This window comes from Mytilus trossulus, chromosome 1 (assembly GCF_036588685.1).
Source record: "Mytilus trossulus isolate FHL-02 chromosome 1, PNRI_Mtr1.1.1.hap1, whole genome shotgun sequence".
Taxonomy (NCBI): domain Eukaryota; kingdom Metazoa; phylum Mollusca; class Bivalvia; order Mytilida; family Mytilidae; genus Mytilus; species Mytilus trossulus.
Window position 1 is genome coordinate 4,850,063 of NC_086373.1, and position 22,299 is coordinate 4,872,361.

The 22,299-nt window shown below is 33.3% G+C and overlaps 10 non-coding genes across 10 annotated transcripts; all 10 read right to left on the reverse strand.

The window, feature by feature from the left end:
* Positions 1-1,633: 1,633 nt before the first annotated feature.
* On the reverse strand, positions 1,634-1,752 carry LOC134702118 (5S ribosomal RNA). The gene has a single exon (XR_010104326.1). It is a non-coding gene; the product is annotated as a 5S ribosomal RNA (ribosomal RNA).
* A 142-nt stretch (positions 1,753-1,894) lies between these two features.
* On the reverse strand, positions 1,895-2,013 carry LOC134702197 (5S ribosomal RNA). Its single transcript, XR_010104365.1, has one exon. It is a non-coding gene; the product is annotated as a 5S ribosomal RNA (ribosomal RNA).
* A 1,961-nt stretch (positions 2,014-3,974) lies between these two features.
* On the reverse strand, positions 3,975-4,093 carry LOC134702305 (5S ribosomal RNA). The gene has a single exon (XR_010104385.1). It is a non-coding gene; the product is annotated as a 5S ribosomal RNA (ribosomal RNA).
* A 143-nt stretch (positions 4,094-4,236) lies between these two features.
* LOC134702409 (5S ribosomal RNA) lies at positions 4,237-4,355 on the reverse strand. Its single transcript, XR_010104403.1, has one exon. It is a non-coding gene; the product is annotated as a 5S ribosomal RNA (ribosomal RNA).
* Positions 4,356-6,316: 1,961 nt separating this feature from the next.
* On the reverse strand, positions 6,317-6,435 carry LOC134702501 (5S ribosomal RNA). The gene has a single exon (XR_010104430.1). It is a non-coding gene; the product is annotated as a 5S ribosomal RNA (ribosomal RNA).
* Positions 6,436-6,578: 143 nt separating this feature from the next.
* On the reverse strand, positions 6,579-6,697 carry LOC134702619 (5S ribosomal RNA). Its single transcript, XR_010104454.1, has one exon. It is a non-coding gene; the product is annotated as a 5S ribosomal RNA (ribosomal RNA).
* A 1,961-nt stretch (positions 6,698-8,658) lies between these two features.
* On the reverse strand, positions 8,659-8,777 carry LOC134702723 (5S ribosomal RNA). Its single transcript, XR_010104526.1, has one exon. It is a non-coding gene; the product is annotated as a 5S ribosomal RNA (ribosomal RNA).
* Positions 8,778-8,920: 143 nt separating this feature from the next.
* Positions 8,921-9,039, reverse strand: LOC134702792 (5S ribosomal RNA). The gene has a single exon (XR_010104561.1). It is a non-coding gene; the product is annotated as a 5S ribosomal RNA (ribosomal RNA).
* A 1,961-nt stretch (positions 9,040-11,000) lies between these two features.
* On the reverse strand, positions 11,001-11,119 carry LOC134702664 (5S ribosomal RNA). The gene has a single exon (XR_010104481.1). It is a non-coding gene; the product is annotated as a 5S ribosomal RNA (ribosomal RNA).
* A 143-nt stretch (positions 11,120-11,262) lies between these two features.
* LOC134702899 (5S ribosomal RNA) lies at positions 11,263-11,381 on the reverse strand. Its single transcript, XR_010104594.1, has one exon. It is a non-coding gene; the product is annotated as a 5S ribosomal RNA (ribosomal RNA).
* Between the last annotated feature and the right edge of the window lie 10,918 nt (positions 11,382-22,299).

Consider the following 22,299-nt stretch of genomic DNA (forward strand, 5'->3'; position numbering starts at 1 on the left):
TACTTCTTCTTTGGTGTCTTTGCCTTCTTTGGTTTAGCTGCAGCCTTTGTCTTCTTGGGAGATTTTGTGGCTTTCTTTGCAGATTTGGCAGCAGGTTTTGCAGCAGGTTTCTTTGCAGCTGGCTTCTTTGCTTTTGGTTTAGCTGCTTTCTTTTCACCTGCTGGTTTCTTTGCTGCAGGTTTCTTTGCGGCAGTCTTTTTGGTAGGTGTCTTTGCCTTCTTTGGCTTGGCTGCTTTAGGTTTAACTACTTTCTTTGCTGGTTTCTTAGCTGGTTTAGCTACTTCCCCAATCTTAAAGCTTCCAGAAGCGCCGGTACCCTTCGACTGTTTCAAGCTATTGCTCTTCACTCCTGATTTCAGAGCTAACTTCAAGTGAGTGTTGACTGTTTTTGCATCGCTACCAACGCTGAAGTTTGCTAAGATATACTTGAGGATGGCTTGACGGCTGGAGCCTCCACGCTCTTTCAAAGCAGATATAGCCTTTCCGACCATCTCGCTGTATTTTGGATGAGTAGCTACTTTCTTTGGTTTAGCTGCAGCTTTCTTCTTTGGTGACTTAGCTGGGGTCTTTACTACTGGTGCTGGTGCGTCAGACATTTTGCGGCTTTGGTTGTTGAACGATGTGTGCGAATGAACGACAGATTACAATGATATGCAAAAATCACCGACAGTGTGTAATTATCAAACTAACGCGGACCTCGACGAGAGCACCCTTAAACTTTCATGACAATCTAATTCAAACAGATCGACAAGAAAATCTGTGTGCTTGTTCGACAAGTTTTAATCATTTGTTTCAAATAAATTGTACTTTTTGTTATATAAATGATACACGAAAATTTTCAGCAGGAATTTATCTTTCAGAATATGTCATAAGAATTAAACAAAATACCACGAGTGAAGAAATATTTACGATTAATGTACAACTTGTCAATTTCACTCGTGCGATTCTTCATCAGAAAACGTGTTGTATTATTTCACAAAAACTAGATTGTGCCGTAAAAATGATATAAATTTGTAGTAAAATCATTTCTTTATATGTTTTTGCTTTCAGATATACACAGAAATAAAGAGACTTCCCAGAAATTTAGATTTTGCCTTCGATATGAAAGCACACAAAGATGGCAAACTTCGAAACCGGGACTTCCTTGACCGAGATGAAAGACGTTTCAAATATTCGAAGTTTTTACTGGAACTTTACAAACTATAATTATTATTTATTGTTTATTATTTGTTTTTGCTATAATGAATTTTTGCTAATTAGAATCCTTTCAGAAAAAATGTGAATCATATAAGCCCTGGTCAAAAAGAAAGAGGCGATTTCAAATGACGACAAATGGCGGATACCATATTATCACAGACGACCTTTCAAAGACCTAATTTAAAAATATATATATAGCCACATGCATGTGTAAGGAGTGGAATTCTTAAGTGTATATAACTTGACGTGCATGTATTTCACTTAAAAATATTTCAACATGCAGATGGGTATTGAAAACTAAATAAATTTATGAATGATTTATTTTCTGTTTTCTTCATTGATAGCTAAATACATTGAATATTACATCCAAATAAATTAGTAAAAAAAATATTGAACCATTATGTTTGGTAGGAATACAAAATTATACGTAAAAAAATGTCTACAACACCCGGTATTCCCAGGCGGTCACCCATCCAAGTACTAACCGGGCTCGACGTTGCTTAACTTCGGTGATCGGACGAGAACCGGTGTTTTCAACGTGATATGGTCGTAGACACAGAAGTGTTAAAATTTTTGATATATAAGGTTAGGTAGTAGCATTTTTGTCAAAAATTTATATATAATATTTTTTTCAGAAGCAAAACTTTACACTAATTATATGTTTGTTAGAAATGCAAAATTATAAGAACACAAAAAATGTCTACAACACCCGGTATTCCCAGGCGGTCACCCATCCAAGTACTAACCGGGCTCGACGTTGCTTAACTTCGGTGATCGGACGAGAACCGGTGTTTTCAACGTGATATGGTCGTAGACACAGAAGTGTTAAATTTTTTGATATATAAAGTTAGGAAGTAGCACTTTTGAACAGATCAAGAATTTGTATAAAAAGATTTTTTTTCGGGTTTAAGATAGAAGCAAAACTAAATATTTACTGCACGATCCAGAGTGGAAGATAGTAAAACTTAGCAAGTTCACATGTAGTAGAAATAAATTGCAGAGAAGAAAGAGAGATTTAGAAAATGGGACAAGCTATATTTTATTTGTGACTAATACCATGCAACAATTTCAGATTCTTTTTGAAAAATTTTGGTAGCCCTTAAAAGGGCTGTTTAAGCTTTAAAAGCATCATGCTTCCTTCATTTACTTCTTCTTTGGTGTCTTTGCCTTCTTTGGTTTAGCTGCAGCCTTTGTCTTCTTGGGAGATTTTGTGGCTTTCTTTGCAGATTTGGCAGCAGGTTTTGCAGCAGGTTTCTTTGCAGCTGGCTTCTTTGCTTTTGGTTTAGCTGCTTTCTTTTCACCTGCTGGTTTCTTTGCTGCAGGTTTCTTTGCGGCAGTCTTTTTGGTAGGTGTCTTTGCCTTCTTTGGCTTGGCTGCTTTAGGTTTAACTACTTTCTTTGCTGGTTTCTTAGCTGGTTTAGCTACTTCCCCAATCTTAAAGCTTCCAGAAGCGCCGGTACCCTTCGACTGTTTCAAGCTATTGCTCTTCACTCCTGATTTCAGAGCTAACTTCAAGTGAGTGTTGACTGTTTTTGCATCGCTACCAACGCTGAAGTTTGCTAAGATATACTTGAGGATGGCTTGACGGCTGGAGCCTCCACGCTCTTTCAAAGCAGATATAGCCTTTCCGACCATCTCGCTGTATTTTGGATGAGTAGCTACTTTCTTTGGTTTAGCTGCAGCTTTCTTCTTTGGTGACTTAGCTGGGGTCTTTACTACTGGTGCTGGTGCGTCAGACATTTTGCGGCTTTGGTTGTTGAACGATGTGTGCGAATGAACGACAGATTACAATGATATGCAAAAATCACCGACAGTGTGTAATTATCAAACTAACGCGGACCTCGACGAGAGCACCCTTAAACTTTCATGACAATCTAATTCAAACAGATCGACAAGAAAATCTGTGTGCTTGTTCGACAAGTTTTAATCATTTGTTTCAAATAAATTGTACTTTTTGTTATATAAATGATACACGAAAATTTTCAGCAGGAATTTATCTTTCAGAATATGTCATAAGAATTAAACAAAATACCACGAGTGAAGAAATATTTACGATTAATGTACAACTTGTCAATTTCACTCGTGCGATTCTTCATCAGAAAACGTGTTGTATTATTTCACAAAAACTAGATTGTGCCGTAAAAATGATATAAATTTGTAGTAAAATCATTTCTTTATATGTTTTTGCTTTCAGATATACACAGAAATAAAGAGACTTCCCAGAAATTTAGATTTTGCCTTCGATATGAAAGCACACAAAGATGGCAAACTTCGAAACCGGGACTTCCTTGACCGAGATGAAAGACGTTTCAAATATTCGAAGTTTTTACTGGAACTTTACAAACTATAATTATTATTTATTGTTTATTATTTGTTTTTGCTATAATGAATTTTTGCTAATTAGAATCCTTTCAGAAAAAATGTGAATCATATAAGCCCTGGTCAAAAAGAAAGAGGCGATTTCAAATGACGACAAATGGCGGATACCATATTATCACAGACGACCTTTCAAAGACCTAATTTAAAAATATATATATAGCCACATGCATGTGTAAGGAGTGGAATTCTTAAGTGTATATAACTTGACGTGCATGTATTTCACTTAAAAATATTTCAACATGCAGATGGGTATTGAAAACTAAATAAATTTATGAATGATTTATTTTCTGTTTTCTTCATTGATAGCTAAATACATTGAATATTACATCCAAATAAATTAGTAAAAAAAATATTGAACCATTATGTTTGGTAGGAATACAAAATTATACGTAAAAAAATGTCTACAACACCCGGTATTCCCAGGCGGTCACCCATCCAAGTACTAACCGGGCTCGACGTTGCTTAACTTCGGTGATCGGACGAGAACCGGTGTTTTCAACGTGATATGGTCGTAGACACAGAAGTGTTAAAATTTTTGATATATAAGGTTAGGTAGTAGCATTTTTGTCAAAAATTTATATATAATATTTTTTTTCAGAAGCAAAACTTTACACTAATTATATGTTTGTTAGAAATGCAAAATTATAAGAACACAAAAAATGTCTACAACACCCGGTATTCCCAGGCGGTCACCCATCCAAGTACTAACCGGGCTCGACGTTGCTTAACTTCGGTGATCGGACGAGAACCGGTGTTTTCAACGTGATATGGTCGTAGACACAGAAGTGTTAAATTTTTTGATATATAAAGTTAGGAAGTAGCAATTTTGAACAGATCAAGAATTTGTATAAAAAGATTTTTTTTCGGGTTTAAGATAGAAGCAAAACTAAATATTTACTGCACGATCCAGAGTGGAAGATAGTAAAACTTAGCAAGTTCACATGTAGTAGAAATAAATTGCAGAGAAGAAAGAGAGATTTAGAAAATGGGACAAGCTATATTTTATTTGTGACTAATACCATGCAACAATTTCAGATTCTTTTTGAAAAATTTTGGTAGCCCTTAAAAGGGCTGTTTAAGCTTTAAAAGCATCATGCTTCCTTCATTTACTTCTTCTTTGGTGTCTTTGCCTTCTTTGGTTTAGCTGCAGCCTTTGTCTTCTTGGGAGATTTTGTGGCTTTCTTTGCAGATTTGGCAGCAGGTTTTGCAGCAGGTTTCTTTGCAGCTGGCTTCTTTGCTTTTGGTTTAGCTGCTTTCTTTTCACCTGCTGGTTTCTTTGCTGCAGGTTTCTTTGCGGCAGTCTTTTTGGTAGGTGTCTTTGCCTTCTTTGGCTTGGCTGCTTTAGGTTTAACTACTTTCTTTGCTGGTTTCTTAGCTGGTTTAGCTACTTCCCCAATCTTAAAGCTTCCAGAAGCGCCGGTACCCTTCGACTGTTTCAAGCTATTGCTCTTCACTCCTGATTTCAGAGCTAACTTCAAGTGAGTGTTGACTGTTTTTGCATCGCTACCAACGCTGAAGTTTGCTAAGATATACTTGAGGATGGCTTGACGGCTGGAGCCTCCACGCTCTTTCAAAGCAGATATAGCCTTTCCGACCATCTCGCTGTATTTTGGATGAGTAGCTACTTTCTTTGGTTTAGCTGCAGCTTTCTTCTTTGGTGACTTAGCTGGGGTCTTTACTACTGGTGCTGGTGCGTCAGACATTTTGCGGCTTTGGTTGTTGAACGATGTGTGCGAATGAACGACAGATTACAATGATATGCAAAAATCACCGACAGTGTGTAATTATCAAACTAACGCGGACCTCGACGAGAGCACCCTTAAACTTTCATGACAATCTAATTCAAACAGATCGACAAGAAAATCTGTGTGCTTGTTCGACAAGTTTTAATCATTTGTTTCAAATAAATTGTACTTTTTGTTATATAAATGATACACGAAAATTTTCAGCAGGAATTTATCTTTCAGAATATGTCATAAGAATTAAACAAAATACCACGAGTGAAGAAATATTTACGATTAATGTACAACTTGTCAATTTCACTCGTGCGATTCTTCATCAGAAAACGTGTTGTATTATTTCACAAAAACTAGATTGTGCCGTAAAAATGATATAAATTTGTAGTAAAATCATTTCTTTATATGTTTTTGCTTTCAGATATACACAGAAATAAAGAGACTTCCCAGAAATTTAGATTTTGCCTTCGATATGAAAGCACACAAAGATGGCAAACTTCGAAACCGGGACTTCCTTGACCGAGATGAAAGACGTTTCAAATATTCGAAGTTTTTACTGGAACTTTACAAACTATAATTATTATTTATTGTTTATTATTTGTTTTTGCTATAATGAATTTTTGCTAATTAGAATCCTTTCAGAAAAAATGTGAATCATATAAGCCCTGGTCAAAAAGAAAGAGGCGATTTCAAATGACGACAAATGGCGGATACCATATTATCACAGACGACCTTTCAAAGACCTAATTTAAAAATATATATATAGCCACATGCATGTGTAAGGAGTGGAATTCTTAAGTGTATATAACTTGACGTGCATGTATTTCACTTAAAAATATTTCAACATGCAGATGGGTATTGAAAACTAAATAAATTTATGAATGATTTATTTTCTGTTTTCTTCATTGATAGCTAAATACATTGAATATTACATCCAAATAAATTAGTAAAAAAAATATTGAACCATTATGTTTGGTAGGAATACAAAATTATACGTAAAAAAATGTCTACAACACCCGGTATTCCCAGGCGGTCACCCATCCAAGTACTAACCGGGCTCGACGTTGCTTAACTTCGGTGATCGGACGAGAACCGGTGTTTTCAACGTGATATGGTCGTAGACACAGAAGTGTTAAAATTTTTGATATATAAGGTTAGGTAGTAGCATTTTTGTCAAAAATTTATATATAATATTTTTTTTCAGAAGCAAAACTTTACACTAATTATATGTTTGTTAGAAATGCAAAATTATAAGAACACAAAAAATGTCTACAACACCCGGTATTCCCAGGCGGTCACCCATCCAAGTACTAACCGGGCTCGACGTTGCTTAACTTCGGTGATCGGACGAGAACCGGTGTTTTCAACGTGATATGGTCGTAGACACAGAAGTGTTAAATTTTTTGATATATAAAGTTAGGAAGTAGCAATTTTGAACAGATCAAGAATTTGTATAAAAAGATTTTTTTTCGGGTTTAAGATAGAAGCAAAACTAAATATTTACTGCACGATCCAGAGTGGAAGATAGTAAAACTTAGCAAGTTCACATGTAGTAGAAATAAATTGCAGAGAAGAAAGAGAGATTTAGAAAATGGGACAAGCTATATTTTATTTGTGACTAATACCATGCAACAATTTCAGATTCTTTTTGAAAAATTTTGGTAGCCCTTAAAAGGGCTGTTTAAGCTTTAAAAGCATCATGCTTCCTTCATTTACTTCTTCTTTGGTGTCTTTGCCTTCTTTGGTTTAGCTGCAGCCTTTGTCTTCTTGGGAGATTTTGTGGCTTTCTTTGCAGATTTGGCAGCAGGTTTTGCAGCAGGTTTCTTTGCAGCTGGCTTCTTTGCTTTTGGTTTAGCTGCTTTCTTTTCACCTGCTGGTTTCTTTGCTGCAGGTTTCTTTGCGGCAGTCTTTTTGGTAGGTGTCTTTGCCTTCTTTGGCTTGGCTGCTTTAGGTTTAACTACTTTCTTTGCTGGTTTCTTAGCTGGTTTAGCTACTTCCCCAATCTTAAAGCTTCCAGAAGCGCCGGTACCCTTCGACTGTTTCAAGCTATTGCTCTTCACTCCTGATTTCAGAGCTAACTTCAAGTGAGTGTTGACTGTTTTTGCATCGCTACCAACGCTGAAGTTTGCTAAGATATACTTGAGGATGGCTTGACGGCTGGAGCCTCCACGCTCTTTCAAAGCAGATATAGCCTTTCCGACCATCTCGCTGTATTTTGGATGAGTAGCTACTTTCTTTGGTTTAGCTGCAGCTTTCTTCTTTGGTGACTTAGCTGGGGTCTTTACTACTGGTGCTGGTGCGTCAGACATTTTGCGGCTTTGGTTGTTGAACGATGTGTGCGAATGAACGACAGATTACAATGATATGCAAAAATCACCGACAGTGTGTAATTATCAAACTAACGCGGACCTCGACGAGAGCACCCTTAAACTTTCATGACAATCTAATTCAAACAGATCGACAAGAAAATCTGTGTGCTTGTTCGACAAGTTTTAATCATTTGTTTCAAATAAATTGTACTTTTTGTTATATAAATGATACACGAAAATTTTCAGCAGGAATTTATCTTTCAGAATATGTCATAAGAATTAAACAAAATACCACGAGTGAAGAAATATTTACGATTAATGTACAACTTGTCAATTTCACTCGTGCGATTCTTCATCAGAAAACGTGTTGTATTATTTCACAAAAACTAGATTGTGCCGTAAAAATGATATAAATTTGTAGTAAAATCATTTCTTTATATGTTTTTGCTTTCAGATATACACAGAAATAAAGAGACTTCCCAGAAATTTAGATTTTGCCTTCGATATGAAAGCACACAAAGATGGCAAACTTCGAAACCGGGACTTCCTTGACCGAGATGAAAGACGTTTCAAATATTCGAAGTTTTTACTGGAACTTTACAAACTATAATTATTATTTATTGTTTATTATTTGTTTTTGCTATAATGAATTTTTGCTAATTAGAATCCTTTCAGAAAAAATGTGAATCATATAAGCCCTGGTCAAAAAGAAAGAGGCGATTTCAAATGACGACAAATGGCGGATACCATATTATCACAGACGACCTTTCAAAGACCTAATTTAAAAATATATATATAGCCACATGCATGTGTAAGGAGTGGAATTCTTAAGTGTATATAACTTGACGTGCATGTATTTCACTTAAAAATATTTCAACATGCAGATGGGTATTGAAAACTAAATAAATTTATGAATGATTTATTTTCTGTTTTCTTCATTGATAGCTAAATACATTGAATATTACATCCAAATAAATTAGTAAAAAAAATATTGAACCATTATGTTTGGTAGGAATACAAAATTATACGTAAAAAAATGTCTACAACACCCGGTATTCCCAGGCGGTCACCCATCCAAGTACTAACCGGGCTCGACGTTGCTTAACTTCGGTGATCGGACGAGAACCGGTGTTTTCAACGTGATATGGTCGTAGACACAGAAGTGTTAAAATTTTTGATATATAAGGTTAGGTAGTAGCATTTTTGTCAAAAATTTATATATAATATTTTTTTTCAGAAGCAAAACTTTACACTAATTATATGTTTGTTAGAAATGCAAAATTATAAGAACACAAAAAATGTCTACAACACCCGGTATTCCCAGGCGGTCACCCATCCAAGTACTAACCGGGCTCGACGTTGCTTAACTTCGGTGATCGGACGAGAACCGGTGTTTTCAACGTGATATGGTCGTAGACACAGAAGTGTTAAATTTTTTGATATATAAAGTTAGGAAGTAGCAATTTTGAACAGATCAAGAATTTGTATAAAAAGATTTTTTTTCGGGTTTAAGATAGAAGCAAAACTAAATATTTACTGCACGATCCAGAGTGGAAGATAGTAAAACTTAGCAAGTTCACATGTAGTAGAAATAAATTGCAGAGAAGAAAGAGAGATTTAGAAAATGGGACAAGCTATATTTTATTTGTGACTAATACCATGCAACAATTTCAGATTCTTTTTGAAAAATTTTGGTAGCCCTTAAAAGGGCTGTTTAAGCTTTAAAAGCATCATGCTTCCTTCATTTACTTCTTCTTTGGTGTCTTTGCCTTCTTTGGTTTAGCTGCAGCCTTTGTCTTCTTGGGAGATTTTGTGGCTTTCTTTGCAGATTTGGCAGCAGGTTTTGCAGCAGGTTTCTTTGCAGCTGGCTTCTTTGCTTTTGGTTTAGCTGCTTTCTTTTCACCTGCTGGTTTCTTTGCTGCAGGTTTCTTTGCGGCAGTCTTTTTGGTAGGTGTCTTTGCCTTCTTTGGCTTGGCTGCTTTAGGTTTAACTACTTTCTTTGCTGGTTTCTTAGCTGGTTTAGCTACTTCCCCAATCTTAAAGCTTCCAGAAGCGCCGGTACCCTTCGACTGTTTCAAGCTATTGCTCTTCACTCCTGATTTCAGAGCTAACTTCAAGTGAGTGTTGACTGTTTTTGCATCGCTACCAACGCTGAAGTTTGCTAAGATATACTTGAGGATGGCTTGACGGCTGGAGCCTCCACGCTCTTTCAAAGCAGATATAGCCTTTCCGACCATCTCGCTGTATTTTGGATGAGTAGCTACTTTCTTTGGTTTAGCTGCAGCTTTCTTCTTTGGTGACTTAGCTGGGGTCTTTACTACTGGTGCTGGTGCGTCAGACATTTTGCGGCTTTGGTTGTTGAACGATGTGTGCGAATGAACGACAGATTACAATGATATGCAAAAATCACCGACAGTGTGTAATTATCAAACTAACGCGGACCTCGACGAGAGCACCCTTAAACTTTCATGACAATCTAATTCAAACAGATCGACAAGAAAATCTGTGTGCTTGTTCGACAAGTTTTAATCATTTGTTTCAAATAAATTGTACTTTTTGTTATATAAATGATACACGAAAATTTTCAGCAGGAATTTATCTTTCAGAATATGTCATAAGAATTAAACAAAATACCACGAGTGAAGAAATATTTACGATTAATGTACAACTTGTCAATTTCACTCGTGCGATTCTTCATCAGAAAACGTGTTGTATTATTTCACAAAAACTAGATTGTGCCGTAAAAATGATATAAATTTGTAGTAAAATCATTTCTTTATATGTTTTTGCTTTCAGATATACACAGAAATAAAGAGACTTCCCAGAAATTTAGATTTTGCCTTCGATATGAAAGCACACAAAGATGGCAAACTTCGAAACCGGGACTTCCTTGACCGAGATGAAAGACGTTTCAAATATTCGAAGTTTTTACTGGAACTTTACAAACTATAATTATTATTTATTGTTTATTATTTGTTTTTGCTATAATGAATTTTTGCTAATTAGAATCCTTTCAGAAAAAATGTGAATCATATAAGCCCTGGTCAAAAAGAAAGAGGCGATTTCAAATGACGACAAATGGCGGATACCATATTATCACAGACGACCTTTCAAAGACCTAATTTAAAAATATATATATAGCCACATGCATGTGTAAGGAGTGGAATTCTTAAGTGTATATAACTTGACGTGCATGTATTTCACTTAAAAATATTTCAACATGCAGATGGGTATTGAAAACTAAATAAATTTATGAATGATTTATTTTCTGTTTTCTTCATTGATAGCTAAATACATTGAATATTACATCCAAATAAATTAGTAAAAAAAATATTGAACCATTATGTTTGGTAGGAATACAAAATTATACGTAAAAAAATGTCTACAACACCCGGTATTCCCAGGCGGTCACCCATCCAAGTACTAACCGGGCTCGACGTTGCTTAACTTCGGTGATCGGACGAGAACCGGTGTTTTCAACGTCATATGGTCGTAGACACAGAAGTGTTAAAATTTTTGATATATAAGGTTAGGTAGTAGCATTTTTGTCAAAAATTTATATATAATATTTTTTTTCAGAAGCAAAACTTTACACTAATTATATGTTTGTTAGAAATGCAAAATTATAAGAACACAAAAAATGTCTACAACACCCGGTATTCCCAGGCGGTCACCCATCCAAGTACTAACCGGGCTCGACGTTGCTTAACTTCGGTGATCGGACGAGAACCGGTGTTTTCAACGTGATATGGTCGTAGACACAGAAGTGTTAAATTTTTTGATATATAAAGTTAGGAAGTAGCAATTTGGAACAGATCAAGAATTTGTATAAAAAGATTTTTTTTCGGGTTTAAGATAGAAGCAAAACTAAATATTTACTGCACGATCCAGAGTGGAAGATAGTAAAACTTAGCAAGTTCACATGTAGTAGAAATAAATTGCAGAGAAGAAAGAGAGATTTAGAAAATGGGACAAGCTATATTTTATTTGTGACTAATACCATGCAACAATTTCAGATTCTTTTTGAAAAATTTTGGTAGCCCTTAAAAGGGCTGTTTAAGCTTTAAAAGCATCATGCTTCCTTCATTTACTTCTTCTTTGGTGTCTTTGCCTTCTTTGGTTTAGCTGCAGCCTTTGTCTTCTTGGGAGATTTTGTGGCTTTCTTTGCAGATTTGGCAGCAGGTTTTGCAGCAGGTTTCTTTGCAGCTGGCTTCTTTGCTTTTGGTTTAGCTGCTTTCTTTTCACCTGCTGGTTTCTTTGCTGCAGGTTTCTTTGCGGCAGTCTTTTTGGTAGGTGTCTTTGCCTTCTTTGGCTTGGCTGCTTTAGGTTTAACTACTTTCTTTGCTGGTTTCTTAGCTGGTTTAGCTACTTCCCCAATCTTAAAGCTTCCAGAAGCGCCGGTACCCTTCGACTGTTTCAAGCTATTGCTCTTCACTCCTGATTTCAGAGCTAACTTCAAGTGAGTGTTGACTGTTTTTGCATCGCTACCAACGCTGAAGTTTGCTAAGATATACTTGAGGATGGCTTGACGGCTGGAGCCTCCACGCTCTTTCAAAGCAGATATAGCCTTTCCGACCATCTCGCTGTATTTTGGATGAGTAGCTACTTTCTTTGGTTTAGCTGCAGCTTTCTTCTTTGGTGACTTAGCTGGGGTCTTTACTACTGGTGCTGGTGCGTCAGACATTTTGCGGCTTTGGTTGTTGAACGATGTGTGCGAATGAACGACAGATTACAATGATATGCAAAAATTATTATTATTATTGATGTTTTGGGAGGCGACTTTCCTGCTATGGAACTTGCGCCCTAATTTCACTTATCGTTACTGTTTTTGAAGAATGAAAAAAAACTTAGTGTTTCGTGTTTTGTTCACTACACGTGAGTTCTGAAGTTGTGAGTTTTTTTTTTTTTGTTCTTTTTTTCTAAGTCTTTAATGTATTGTGGTTTGACTTTTGTAGAATTCTGTAGATTTTTGTTTTAAATATTTATTTTGTCGTTCAAACTTTGTTTCGTTGCATGGCTAATTACTTAGATTGCTTTGATTTGTATGGTAGTAGTAGCTAATTAATATACATGAGTGTATAAAATGAATCTGAATGTCCATCGCTGAAGATAGAGATTAGATAATGCTTCCCGATAGCCCGGTGTCAATTATTTAATGAAAAATTGCCAAATATATGTATGCGCCAGGTAAAAAAAAGACTGTCGCATACTTATGTCACCTACATTGGGATTGATAAAAGAATTAAAAAAAAATAATTATATGTTAAATCCCCTAGATACCAATTAAAGGGACCAGTTTGAGTCATGGTCCCCTTGTTCAGTGAGGATTGTCGTGGTCTGTGTATTGACCCCGACTGCCCTCACTGACCATGAGACCACCGAAAAATCAATCTGGTAATTAAATTTTGAACTGTAACCCACTATTGACACCGTGACTACGGGAACTACTACTACCATACTGTTTGGACCCAGAGATTGGCGTCCTGTGGCCAATGAGGCATAGTGTGTGCAACTTTGCAGTATAATGTATAATGAAAGATACATGTGCGACCAGCAGTATTATTTTCATTTGTTATGCAGCATTTTAATTTTAAAATCTAAAATAAGTTTAACAAACATTTTATCCATTAACAAATTTTCTTTTTTTTTTTTTTTTGTGGGGACAGATCTCAATGAGTTCTTCCTAATATAGGTAGACCCCAATTATTGTATGTAAAAGATAAAATCCATTTCCTGTACAAGTATTATAAAAGTAATACTTTTAGAGTATCATTCTATTCGTGCTCTTTACGTATGTATCAATTGGTAAAAAATTATATCCTGTTAGGATATTTTTTAATTGAAAGTTCTGTATTTGTAACTTTCTTAAACTGTCAAATAAAATAGATCGTTCTGCGTTATATAATTTGCAGTGTAATAAGAAATGTTCTACTGTTTCTTCAACACGACACTCCTCACACAATTTAGTGTCAGATATGCCTATTTTATAAAGATGTTTGTTCAATGGTACATAACCAGTTCTTAATTTAAAAATCAGTCTTTCTTTGTATCTGGACATTTTTGGTATTTTTATGTCAAAATTAATTTTTGGACTTATTTGATACAATGCTCTATCTTTCTCTTTATCCCATTCTTCTTGCCACATTTTTTTCATTAAATTTTTACACAATGTTTTAAAATCATCTTTGAACAACGGTACAAAGATATAAATATTTTGAAAACTTAATGCCTGTTTAGCATGAAAATCAGCCAACTCATTGCCTTGTATTCCTACATGACTCGGTATCCATTCAAAAATTATATTTGTACCTGAATGATACAATGATCTTAGTAAAAAATGAATGTCAAGTAAGAATTGATTTCTTATCTTGTTTAAAGGTATTTTCAGTGCTTGAAGCGCTGATAGAGAGTCTACAAAAATCACAACGTTAAAAGGTAAAAAGTCTTGTAACCATGATATACATAAATAAATTGCTGTCAATTCACACATAAAAATAGAAAGGTGATTGTTCAACTTAAATCCCTTATTGATTTTTAACTCTGGAATGACAAAGGCACAACCAGCATTGCTATTTGGATCTTTTGACCCGTCAGTGAATACTTTTAAATGGTGTTTATATTGAGTATCTATCATAATATTGGCTTCACTTTTAATTAAATGTGGTAAATCCTTTTTAGAAATGTAATCTTTTAAATACATGTTAACTATAGGTACTGTAAAATGCCATGGGGGGATTGGACTTTCTCTATATATAACTACATTATTTTCTGAAAAATTATTTCCTTTTAGAGTATCTTTTGCAATTAATGTAAATGGTTTACGTTTAACAGTTTTACTATAAAATTCAAAAGTAGCAGTATCTTGAATTGATTTTTTGGCTGGATGGTTATTTTCGAAAGTAGAAATATTTAAATATGCTTTTGTTATTAACGCTTTTCTTCTGATTTCGTAAGGAGGGTCTCCCATTTCCACCTGAAGTGCTTTTAATGATGCTGACTTCATGGAACCTGTACATAGACGTAAAGATTGTGTTTGTACCTTATCTAAAATTTTCTTAATAGATGCAGAGGCTGTATTGTAAACCTCACAACCATAGTCAATTTTTGACCTTATTAAAGCAATATAAATTTTTCTTAGAGTATAACTTGTTGCTCCCCATTTCGTTCCCGTTAAAAGTTTCATACAGTTTAAAATTTTTGTACATCTTGTATTAATATACTGAACATGACTATTCCAAGTAAGATATCTATCAAAAATAATTCCAAGAAATTTAACTTCTTTAACAACTTCTAAAATGTGATTTCCTATTTTTAATATAATATTATTACAATTTGATTTCCTAGAAAAAATAACTGTGACTGTTTTTGAAGGTGAAAGTAAAAAACCCCAATTTGAGCACCATTTGCTTATACTATTCAAGTCTTCTTGAATTTTTTTTTGTAAAAATTTTAATGATGGTCCAGATTTCCAAATTGCCCCATCATCTGCAAATTGTGACATTTCACAATTTTTTAAACAGTCTGACATGTCATTAACCATAATATTAAAAAGCGTTGGACTTATACAACTTCCCTGGGGGGTACCATTTTCTAAAACAAAAATATCTGAAAAAGTGTTGTTTATCTTAACCTGCAATACTCTATCTGAGAGAAAATTATTAACATAAGCAAGCATGTTGCCTTTAAGACCCATTTTTTTCATTTTTTTTAATAAACCATGTTTCCATAACATATCGAAAGCTTTTTGAAAATCAATAAATATTCCAACTAATATGTGTTTTTTAGCAAAAGATTTCTGTATTGCATTTTCTAGACGTATACATTGCTGTATCGTACTTTTATTTTTTCTATAACCGTTTTGATTCGGGTTAAATATATTATTTTTTTCCAGAAACCATGTTAATCTGCTGTTAACCATTTTTTCCATTATCTTATTAAAATTAGAAGTTAATGCAATAGGTCTATATGATAATGGATCACTGGGATCTTTACCATGTTTAAAACTAGGAATAATTGTTGATTGTTTCCATTCCTTTGGAAGTTCTTGTAACATCCAAATTTTATTAATAAATAGTAAAAATATGCTTAAGGTTTTATTAGATAAATGGCGAAACATACTATAAGTTGTTCTATCTTTTCCCGGCGAGCTATCATTAGTATCAGCTATTGCATCTTTAAATTCTTGCAATGTAAATTTTTCATTAAAACAATCTGTATTAATTTTGTAATATTCAATAAAATCATTTATCTCTTCTTTTTCTGTTTTAGTCTTAAATTCTTTGAAGTCGTTATTGTAATTTGATGTACTACTGACTTTGCAGTAATTTTCTGCAAATACGTTTGCTTTTTCTTTCGTATCTGTAATAAATCTATTAAAATATTTCAGAATAGGAATGTTTGTCCTAGAACTTATCTTCCCTAACATCTTTTTTACATTATGCCATAGATCTGAAATGTTATTATTACAATTGAGACTAGTACAGTAATTTGACCAATGGTTGTCCTGTGTATCTTTTAATACTTTTTTACAAAATCTTTCTTTATCTTTATAAATTTTAAAATCATTGCCACTTCCAGTATGTCTTGCTCTATTTCTAGCTTTGTTTCTAGCTTTTATAGCTGAAGTACATTCCTTTGTCCACCAAGGAACACAAGGTTTGTTTGTTTTATGAAATTTCTTAATAGGAATATGGGTACATGCTATATTAATCAATTCAGTGGTTAATGTATTGTTAGTTTGCTGTATATCATCTGTAATTAAATTCTCTGTAAATTTAATGTCACATTCTTTCGTGAAGCTTTTCCAATTTGCTCTCTTAAAATTCCATTTAGGGGAGAAATCACTGTTGTAATCACCAATATATATATTAGAATCAATGTACACACAAAAATGATCACTTCCAAAGGTGGAATGTTGATCTACCAACCAATTAATTTTTTGTCCAATATTAGGACTACAAAAAGTCAGATCTAAACATGATGTTTCTAAATTAATCGGATTCAGTCTTGTTCCTGATCCTTCGTTTAAAAGACATATATTATTATCTTGAATACACTTAAAAAGTTCTCTACCTTTAGTATCGATTCTTTTCCCCCATAATGTATGGTGAGCATTAAAGTCACCACATAATATGTATTCTGTTGTAATTTGACTAAGAAGAGTATCATAGTCTTCATATTTAGTGTCTAATTTAGGGTCATATAAATTAAGTATCAGTAATTTCTTACTATTATGTATAATATAAATTGCAGAAGTTTCAAATGTACTCTGAAAATCAACTGTACTATAGTTAATATATTGTTTAACATAAATGGCTGTTCCACCTCTGTTAACACCTCGACTTGAGAATGTTGCGAGTGTGTAACCTGGTATTTCAGGGTAATCTTTTTCGAGATTACAAAAAGTTTCTTGAAAACATAAAATATTTGGCGTATCTTTAATATTGTTTAAGTGCCATATAAACTCCGGTATGTGTGACCGAATTCCCTGACAGTTCCAATGTGCCAAACTAAGTTGTAAAGCCATGAGTATGATTAAAGTATACATTATAATTGACATGAATGTAAATAGTATATATTTCATTATTAAATACAAGTATAAATAAAACTTAGTTTATTAATGTAAGTTTATCTAGTATATATTCTTGGTTAACGTGTACACCAAGCAATTCTAATACCATGTCAGCTACAACACTGACTTTTTGTTCATTATCAGATAATGTTGGAACCTGTATTGCTGTCATAATTATTAAGAGAATAAAATTGTCAAACTCTGTGAGCTGTTGAAATAAGCCCTTTGTTAGAGAAATCTTTTCATGCTCTTTAGGAAGGTTTTCCTTTTTACCCTGTAAAGGATTTTGTTTTGACTCTTTAAGAACATGTGTTCTTGCTTCTTTAACTGAGCATTTTTCTTTACACACTCTTTTTATTATTTTTTCATTTTGTATTTTCTTTGGGCAATCTTTACTCGTAGCTGGGTGGTCACCGTTGCAATTTGCACATTTAGCCTTAACTTTACACTCCCTATCTTTATGGTCTTCCCCACACCTTACACATTTTACACTATTTCTACATTCTCTTTGCATATGTCCAAAACCCTGACATTTAAAACATTGAGTTGGTTTTGGAACAAAGAGTTTTGTTTTGTGACTCTTAAAACCTATCAACACTCTGGGTGGTAACTCTGTTGTGTTAAAAAACAGTTTTAGAGTTTTTGACGGAACCCTAGTTTTAGTATTAATGTCATAATATGTTAGTCTCTGAAATCGACTGACCTGTTGTTTCTCTAGAATGTCCTGTAAATCTGATTCTTCTATATCAAGTGAAACATTGTAAATACAACCTATAGTAGTGTTCAGCGATTTAGGCTGAAACACATTTACTGACCATTGTCCTAGATGTGTAAGTTTGGACAATTGATTGAACTGGTGTTTATCAAAACAAACAACCATTAAATGACCAGTTCTTGTTGCCCCGAGCTCTTTTACAATACCTACAGAAGAACTCATTAGTTTTTGTATTTGTATTGGATTTTTTAATCCAAGTTTTTCGTCTCTATTAGAAACTATTAACACATATTTTTTAGGCTGTTTTGGACTATTAATTAGTCTTTTAACGGGGGCCCTTTTTACAGTATCCTGTAACACACTACTATAAGAGTCGTGTTGTTGACTGTTAACACGTTTCCTTTTACTTTTTTGATATTGCCATGGGTCTTGGCCAATATCTGATTCACTCTCTAATTCTGATGTTTCTGAACCTGTATCCATATTAATTAAATTTTGGGACATATAAGTTCTGTCCATAACTTTTTCATGGAGACCATCAATAAATCGTTCTATCACAGTAATGTCTTCTGAATCAGACATACTTAAATTACCAAACTACTACTCCCTATTGGAGAAGAAGCGTGACTAAATATATATATAAAAAAAAAAAAAAAAAAAAAAAAAATAGTAGAAAATTTTCTGAACCTAAGTTTACACAACCTGTATATAAATATCTTAATGTAATATCTAAATAAATAGCTGAAATATCTGAAATATCAATGCCTGTACATAAAGTAAGAAACTAAGTTTACATATAAATAACAATCAGTGCTCAGTAACTAAATGCATGTGTGTGACACCATTGGACTCACTACCAATGATATGCAAAAATTATTATTATTATTGATGTTTTGGGAGGCGACTTTCCTGCTATGGAACTTGCGCCCTAATTTCACTTATCGTTACTGTTTTTGAAGAATGAAAAAAAACTTAGTGTTTCGTGTTTTGTTCACTACACGTGAGTTCTGAAGTTGTGAGTTTTTTTTTTTTTGTTCTTTTTTTCTAAGTCTTTAATGTATTGTGGTTTGACTTTTGTAGAATTCTGTAGATTTTTGTTTTAAATATTTATTTTGTCGTTCAAACTTTGTTTCGTTGCATGGCTAATTACTTAGATTGCTTTGATTTGTATGGTAGTAGTAGCTAATTAATATACATGAGTGTATAAAATGAATCTGAATGTCCATCGCTGAAGATAGAGATTAGATAATGCTTCCCGATAGCCCGGTGTCAATTATTTAATGAAAAATTGCCAAATATATGTATGCGCCAGGTAAAAAAAAGACTGTCGCATACTTATGTCACCTACATTGGGATTGATAAAAGAATTAAAAAAAAATAATTATATGTTAAATCCCCTAGATACCAATTAAAGGGACCAGTTTGAGTCATGGTCCCCTTGTTCAGTGAGGATTGTCGTGGTCTGTGTATTGACCCCGACTGCCCTCACTGACCATGAGACCACCGAAAAATCAATCTGGTAATTAAATTTTGAACTGTAACCCACTATTGACACCGTGACTACGGGAACTACTACTACCATACTGTTTGGACCCAGAGATTGGCGTCCTGTGGCCAATGAGGCATAGTGTGTGCAACTTTGCAGTATAATGTATAATGAAAGATACATGTGCGACCAGCAGTATTATTTTCATTTGTTATGCAGCATTTTAATTTTAAAATCTAAAATAAGTTTAACAAACATTTTATCCATTAACAAATTTTCTTTTTTTTTTTTTTTTTGTGGGGACAGATCTCAATGAGTTCTTCCTAATATAGGTAGACCCCAATTATTGTATGTAAAAGATAAAATCCATTTCCTGTACAAGTATTATAAAAGTAATACTTTTAGAGTATCATTCTATTCGTGCTCTTTACGTATGTATCAATTGGTAAAAAATTATATCCTGTTAGGATATTTTTTAATTGAAAGTTCTGTATTTGTAACTTTCTTAAACTGTCAAATAAAATAGATCGTTCTGCGTTATATAATTTGCAGTGTAATAAGAAATGTTCTACTGTTTCTTCAACACGACACTCCTCACACAATTTAGTGTCAGATATGCCTATTTTATAAAGATGTTTGTTCAATGGTACATAACCAGTTCTTAATTTAAAAATCAGTCTTTCTTTGTATCTGGACATTTTTGGTATTTTTATGTCAAAATTAATTTTTGGACTTATTTGATACAATGCTCTATCTTTCTCTTTATCCCATTCTTCTTGCCACATTTTTTTCATTAAATTTTTACACAATGTTTTAAAATCATCTTTGAACAACGGTACAAAGATATAAATATTTTGAAAACTTAATGCCTGTTTAGCATGAAAATCAGCCAACTCATTGCCTTGTATTCCTACATGACTCGGTATCCATTCAAAAATTATATTTGTACCTGAATGATACAATGATCTTAGTAAAAAATGAATGTCAAGTAAGAATTGATTTCTTATCTTGTTTAAAGGTATTTTCAGTGCTTGAAGCGCTGATAGAGAGTCTACAAAAATCACAACGTTAAAAGGTAAAAAGTCTTGTAACCATGATATACATAAATAAATTGCTGTCAATTCACACATAAAAATAGAAAGGTGATTGTTCAACTTAAATCCCTTATTGATTTTTAACTCTGGAATGACAAAGGCACAACTAGCATTGCTATTTGGATCTTTTGACCCGTCAGTGAATACTTTTAAATGGTGTTTATATTGAGTATCTATCATAATATTGGCTTCACTTTTAATTAAATGTGGTAAATCCTTTTTAGAAATGTAATCTTTTAAATACATGTTAACTATAGGTACTGTAAAATGCCATGGGGGGATTGGACTTTCTCTATATATAACTACATTATTTTCTGAAAAATTATTTCCTTTTAGAGTATCTTTTGCAATTAATGTAAATGGTTTACGTTTAACAGTTTTACTATAAAATTCAAAAGTAGCAGTATCTTGAATTGATTTTTTGGCTGGATGGTTATTTTCGAAAGTAGAAATATTTAAATATGCTTTTGTTATTAACGCTTTTCTTCTGATTTCGTAAGGAGGGTCTCCCATTTCCACCTGAAGTGCTTTTAATGATGCTGACTTCATGGAACCTGTACATAGACGTAAAGATTGTGTTTGTACCTTATCTAAAATTTTCTTAATAGATGCAGAGGCTGTATTGTAAACCTCACAACCATAGTCAATTTTTGACCTTATTAAAGCAATATAAATTTTTCTTAGAGTATAACTTGTTGCTCCCCATTTCGTTCCCGTTAAAAGTTTCATACAGTTTAAAATTTTTGTACATCTTGTATTAATATACTGAACATGACTATTCCAAGTAAGATATCTATCAAAAATAATTCCAAGAAATTTAACTTCTTTAACAACTTCTAAAATGTGATTTCCTATTTTTAATATAATATTATTACAATTTGATTTCCTAGAAAAAATAACTGTGACTGTTTTTGAAGGTGAAAGTAAAAAACCCCAATTTGAGCACCATTTGCTTATACTATTCAAGTCTTCTTGAATTTTTTTTTGTAAAAATTTTAATGATGGTCCAGATTTCCAAATTGCCCCATCATCTGCAAATTGTGACATTTCACAATTTTTTAAACAGTCTGACATGTCATTAACCATAATATTAAAAAGCGTTGGACTTATACAACTTCCCTGGGGGGTACCATTTTCTAAAACAAAAATATCTGAAAAAGTGTTGTTTATCTTAACCTGCAATACTCTATCTGAGAGAAAATTATTAACATAAGCAAGCATGTTGCCTTTAAGACCCATTTTTTTCATTTTTTTTAATAAACCATGTTTCCATAACATATCGAAAGCTTTTTGAAAATCAATAAATATTCCAACTAATATGTGTTTTTTAGCAAAAGATTTCTGTATTGCATTTTCTAGACGTATACATTGCTGTATCGTACTTTTATTTTTTCTATAACCGTTTTGATTCGGGTTAAATATATTATTTTTTTCCAGAAACCATGTTAATCTGCTGTTAACCATTTTTTCCATTATCTTATTAAAATTAGAAGTTAATGCAATAGGTCTATATGATAATGGATCACTGGGATCTTTACCATGTTTAAAACTAGGAATAATTGTTGATTGTTTCCATTCCTTTGGAAGTTCTTGTAACATCCAAATTTTATTAATAAATAGTAAAAATATGCTTAAGGTTTTATTGGATAAATGGCGAAACATACTATAAGTTGTTCTATCTTTTCCCGGCGAGCTATCATTAGTATCAGCTATTGCATCTTTAAATTCTTGCAATGTAAATTTTTCATTAAAACAATCTGTATTAATTTTGTAATATTCAATAAAATCATTTATCTCTTCTTTTTCTGTTTT